Genomic DNA, 6,886 nt, shown 5'->3' with positions numbered 1-6,886 from the left:
GTCGTCATAATAGGCAGACACTACCTCAAGGATTATAACAGGCCAATCAAATTTTTAAATACATTTGTCATCTGGCCTATAATGTTGTCAAGTCTCTTTGAATTCTGCATTCAGTTCTTAATATAACTTTATGATTCAAATTGCGATTGCCTAGATCTTTGTATGGACTGTGGCTCAAGGAATCCATACACATCTGCATTCCCTACTCACATACTTGTCTTAGTCATATGCCTATTGTTGTTAAAATAGAGTAAATTATGTATGTATTTAAAACAATAAATTAGGTAGTAAACTGACTTACAAAATTCACAACTATATAATAGAGATGTTGAGACATTGACCACCGTGTGCTATTTCAGATAGATCTTCATGCTTTATGTACAAGGGGAAGTTTTTATTAAACACCCTAAACACGATAGCATCCCACATAACCTGGAACGGCTTAAGAAAAAGATGTGGGATGGTCAATGTCAATAGATATTGGAGATCATCGACATCATGATCCGGCCTATCTGTAGTTTCGCCGGTCCCACGACTCCCTGTTTATCCAACACAGTTAATTAACATAATTTAATTATAGTGAATACTTTAATTGAAAAAAAGCATTTAATGACAATGAAATACCTGTTATGATAAACGCTTGACAAGATGTGTCAGCCAAGCAAGAAAGGTGTTAAGTGTCTGCCCCACTAACTTAACCTCTTCAGTGGATACAGGAATTAATGTGAGCATCTGCATCTATAAAGGAATGTTGTGAACGGTTGTGGACCCCTCATAAAGTCTTCCTATAGCAATCAAGCGAGGAGGATTTTCTTTGACGTACAACTCACATTTGTCTGAGTCACCCATATCTGGATCGTTCCCTGAGGGATCAATATAACTCTCCTTTGTGTTGACATGAGCAGCTGAAGGACCAATCTTATGCTCAGGAGGCAATGCGATTCCCTGTGATTGCATCTGTGATTGAAATTGGGATTGTATTTGGCTGAAGGAAAACATTAGTTGTTGAGTCACTTTTTCTGTGATCGACTCCTCTAGTTGGTCCCTGATTTTTTGCTTCAGCTGCTCCAGGTCTTCAGGAGCCATGGACGAAGACGTGCGGGAGGTCCTTGGAGCCGGTCCAAAGTATTGCTTGATCGTGACATGGGCTCCAACAACATGCACACGACCAAGGTGTTCTGGTAACCCCATGGGAGCAATCAGTACATCCTAACAAGGAACACATATATTGGTTTACAAAGGAACCCTGTGAGGCTTGCTCCTCCAATGAATCCTGTAAGGAACACATTTATTGGTTTACTCAATCACACAATAAACCTAAATAATTGCAATTAAAAATTGAAAGTGACTTACAATCTTGTGAGCAATTTCCTTTGCTACCTCAGACATCATTTGCCCAGTTTTCTTGGTGCGGGCCATCTTCCACTTCACGTGTCGGTTGATAAGAGATGGAGGATCAATCATGGTGCCAGTGCTTCCAGATTGAGCAGCTTCCTCCAGTTGTTTCTTTTTCTTCTCCTCCATCAACTTGTTTTCTAGATATTCATAACCCCCACAAGGCAACACGTGAGGGGTAGTGTTTTGTTTCTGTATGGCCTGTGCCTTTTTTCGATCCTGTAAAAATTAAAAATTATTGAATTTATCATTACAATGTATAACAGTAAGTGAATTAAAAGTTTAAAACAATGAAAATCACAAAGTTACCTCTCACGAAGGGTCTCTGCAGCTTTGACAAAATTAGGCCCACTTTTCCTTGCTAATGTCTTACTTTTCACATACAGTGTCCCTGACATTGTCCTTGTCAGCTGCAATTGCCAATTTTGACGTCATATTAGACTTAAACTATCTTTACCGCTCCCCTACAGTCTGAAGTATTTTCTTTTTTGTCCTTAGATCAGATGCTTCAAGGATATCAAATTCAGCCTAACAAACGAAAAATTACATTTTATTGTTACTAAATTAGAAATTTTTTGTTAATCAACAAAATGCAACATTTAACTAAAATGCCTAAATATCCTCCCATATCAAATCCTTATGAGTAGCAGGGACTTTTTTCCAATTCTCGTATGTCACATCCACCTTATCACGAGTGACGATCCCCAAATATGTTCTTAACTTCTTTCTATGGGGACTATCCGCTTTCCCGATAGCAGGATCCACATGGACCAAGGGTCTCTCTGCCCCAACTAGTCTAGTCGCCAATGATCTTAGGCGTCTGACCTTTCTTGTCCGCTTCAAGGTAGACGGCGAATGCGATGCTGCACCAGTAGGAGGAGGAGGAGGAGAGCTGGGTGGTGTAGCCATTTGCCTATAAACAAAAAAAATTAATTTAGGATGTTATCAACAAAACTCAATAAATTATGTAATTCAATGGACTAAAATTAAGTACATAATAAAAAAATTACATTAGACAATGTTAATTAATTCTCCTTCATCATGATCATTACGATTAGCATGAACGTCGTCAGCTTCTTCTTCTCCGACGATGTTAGGCGACATTTGTGTGGACAAAGGACTAACATAAGTATCAATGTATGAATCATCATCTTCAACATTAACACCTATTGTTTTCTCGTGTAGAACCACTAACCACATGAAGCACCTATTTAGCTTGTTATGCCATGATGAATGGGTCATTCTGGTAAGCGAGTTTCTTAAGATCTACCAATGTAAATCCCACATCATTAGTCCGTACACCGATATTTTTGTCAACCCACTTACATTTGAAAACACAGACAATGAATTTCACATAGTTAAGCTCCCAGATTTCTTCAACGAAACCAAAGTAAGGGATGAAAGCTATACAGGGATTGTCATCATGTACATTAGCGAAGTGTTGAGATTCAGCCCTTAGGGTAACCCCACTATTTTGCATTGTACTTTTCTCATCTTGTGCTTTTGTATAGAAGGAATACTTGTTTATATCGTATCCTTGCCAAGATATAACATTTTGTTTAGGCCCATCTGCTAGCTTTCTTAACGTTCCAGAAGCATTATCATCAGCAAAGATTTTATCCTTAAACCAATCTAGGAAAGTCTTGTTATGCTCTTTCAAGACCCTGTTCTTCAACATTTTTGGATTACTTTCCTTCACTAAACCTTCATGGCGAAGTATGTATGGCAAAACTTCATTACTATTATTCAATACATACAAATGAGCTTGTTGCAACTCTTCTACACTTGGAGTGATAACATGTAGTCCTCTTGAACCCTTACCTCCCACTCTTTCGTCATGCCAAGACTTAGGAAGCCCAACAGGTTTTTATTTTTCAATGTACTCTGAACAAAATTCAATGGCTTCTTCTGCAATGTACCTTTCCACAATAGATGCTTCCAGACGATGTAGATTCTTTGTATACCCTTTTAAGATCTTCATGTATCGCTCAATCGGGTACATCCACTGCAAATAAACAGGAGGAAAATACATCTCCAACTGACACAATATAATAGCAGCCTCGTTTTCCAGCTCATCTAACTTGACCGGATCAAGGACTTTGCTACATATGGCATTGAAAAATAAGGTTAACCGAGTTATGGAAAGCCTGACTTTGTTAGGCAAAATGTCTCGTATGGCCACAACACAGGCACTAAAAAAATAAACGCAAGGCTCTTAATATTGGAAGAGTCTCCTTGTAGGACTTTGACACAACACAAACACTAACAAAAACTTATCTTCCCCTTTCTGGACAAAGTATGACAAGTTAGAGGCAAGTATATTATCTTATCATCGGACCTTGTATGTAATTGTGATCGTATACCCATCTCAACTAGATCTTGATGAGTATTCAAACCATCTTTCATCTTGCCTTGAATGTTAAGGAACGTCCCAATGAAACAATCACATACATTTTTCTCCATATGCATAACATCAATACAATGTCTAACATCTAGATCAGACAAGTACATAAGATCAAACAAAATCGACCCTTTCTTCCATATGCAAGTCTGATTTTTTCCTTCTTTTGGGTTTTTCCAAATATAGTATTCAGGCGTTGAACCGGCGAAAAGACCTGGTCACCAGTTAACGGTATCGACGCAGTTTCATGATCTTGACTTCCATTAAATGCTTTTTCAATCGCCGATAAGGGTGATGAGGTTTTAGAAAACATCAATGCCTAGTGTAGACTTTTTTTCTACCATGTTTCAGTTATATGTAGCTTGTGTCTTCTGACAGATGAGGCATGCACGATGGCCCTTAACACTGTAACTGCTCAAATTCCCACATGCTGGAAAGTCATTAATGGTACAAAAAAGCATTGCACGCAAATGAAAAGTCTCATTTTGAAACCCATCAAACACTAAAACCCCCTCGTCCCACAACTTTGCCAAGTCTTCAATCAAGGCACTGAGATAAACATCGATGTCATTTCCTGGCTGTCTTGGGCCCGATATCATCATGGACAACATCATGTATTTTCACTTCATGCACAACCAAGGAGGAACTGGCCACAAACTGTGTTAATTGCTTAAAATACCATATGGATTCACTCCATTAGTGACTAGTCCAAGCCTAAGATTTCTTGCCTCTTTGTCGAAATACGGATACAAGCGATCAATCTTCTTCCACTGGGAGGAATTAGCTAGATGACAGAGCATTCCATCGCAGTTTCTCCCATTTGCATGCCATGTAAGGTCTTTTGCATCGTCTCCATTAGCAAATAGACGCTTAAACCTTGGAATGATGGGAAGATACCATAACACCTTCACTGGGGGGCCTTTCTTTGAGTTTTAGTCACTACTACACTCGTCATCATCCTTCACTTTGTACCGTGAACCCACACCTAGGGCATTTGGGCATTTCTTGAAATTCAAGTCTGTACCATATGCAATCATTCGGGCAAGCATAAATCTTCTGTTACTCCATGCCCATCGAACACAATACCTTCTTGGCCTTATAGTAACTTTTAGGCAACATGTTTTCCTCTGAAAGCATATCATGCACTACTTGAAGCAGTGAACTATAGCTTTTGTGACTGATCGAGGCCGTACCCGAATCAAATAAACATGAAAATACAGTAACTAGGAAGTGATCCTAGGTCGTTTCCCAACGAGCAGTGACAAACCAAATGTTCATAATATACTTGCAATAACAGTAACGATTGGGGGGGGGGGTTTGGTTGTTTGGTAATTAAAGAGCAGAACAAGTAAACTGGAATACGAAAATACTAATATTAAAAACGGGTTGTTTCCTCTGATTCAGAAGCCATTCTCTTATCCTGGGTTATGGAAAATTCGTCCCTAACAGTCAACCACTTAATCCAACCCTGTTTCAATTTACTAAGCGAAAATCAACTTAGGGTTTTCAATACGTGATTAGGCACCACATACACCAGTTAGCCCTTCGTCCATTAAGCATGAACGCAAGTTAGGCTCAGAGGCAATTAATCGAACACGAAGCGTGCACTGATTAATATTCACGAAATTGTGATAACTGGTGAAGGGAAAATTGCCAGGAACCCACATTACAAGCGAAACCTCAAAGAGAGTTGGGCTTCGTCATCAAAAGAAAACAACACCAGAAAATCTAGCCTTTCATGGATTCAAACAGAAAACGCAAATGAAACATGAAACAGAAACATAAATGAACAGAAACGTAAATGAACAGAAACGTAAATGAACAAAAATGTAAATGAAAGTAGAAGAAGAAGCACGAATGAACTCGTAATTAGAAGCAGAAAACGAAAATTTGCATTAAGAACAAAAATTGTAACAAGGGAACAGAAAAATGTGAAAACCTAAAACCAAAGCTCTGAATAATGAAAATAGCAGAATAGAATGCCTTGCACGAATCCCAAGGCAGCTATTTAAAAAGAGTCACTCAAAGTCACTGGGCCCTATTACAATACTCTGGCCCAAAACGAAATAAACACTGAACAACATAAAATAAAATTGCGAAATTTCCTAATTAGAAATTAACTAAGGTAAGCGCTACTTTATTTGCCCTCTTCAAGTCCACAACTAAAATCCGGATTAAGCCCAATGTTTCATTAATTCCTGAAATTAGATTAAAAACATCAAATTAGCTAAATGAGCCCAAATAATAAAACTGCCTAATTAATTGACAATTAAGACCAATCAATAATTAAAATGGTGCAAAAAGGGTTTAGAAAATAGAAGAAAATGATGGCACATCAGTGACTCCACCCATATCTGGCCTTCACATTAACCATACTTAACACCGTCAACAACAGCGTCAAGGAATTCTTGCACCCCAAATACAAAGGCTTCTTTCAATCAGTTTGGAATGTATCATACATAGGGCCATGTGCTTGCTGAAAACACTCTTGTCCAAGGTCACGAATCATATCCTCTAAGCGATCTCCCATTTCTACATCAAACGGTTCAAATTGGGACCCACTCTGCATGTCTGTTAATTCTCCATGCCATATCCATGTTGTATAATTCTTCTTAATCCCATCACACAATAGATGCTCCCATATGTCATCCAATATTTGTTGTCTCTCATTCAAACAATTTATTCAAGGACAATTTTGTTTTGTCCCCATCCGGTCGACTTCTTTCGGAAGCAAATTGCAAGAACTCTTTGACACCTTCCTCATATGCAGGGCTCATGCGACTTTCGTTCATCCAACTTCAATCCATCTAAATAATAACTCTGTGATACTCATAAAGTTATTTGATGCATGAAAGTCTCACTTTTTCATTATAGGTGTGACCCTATCCCATTCAGGAAGACATTTTTTTTATGGTAGCTTCATACGTCAAGGTTAATTCTGTTCTGTTAAATTTGACGAAATTTCGGTAGCATTTCGCATTGATCTCCAAGTACACGACATGAAAGCGGTGATATTAATTCCCTGGCAGTCAAGTATGCACTCATAGAACAACTAGAAATGCATTGTACCAAAATTTCATCAAATTCAAC

Source organism: Glycine max, chromosome 12, assembly GCF_000004515.6.
Source record: "Glycine max cultivar Williams 82 chromosome 12, Glycine_max_v4.0, whole genome shotgun sequence".
NCBI lineage: Eukaryota > Viridiplantae > Streptophyta > Magnoliopsida > Fabales > Fabaceae > Glycine > Glycine max.
Note: the sequence above shows the minus strand (reverse complement) of the source record.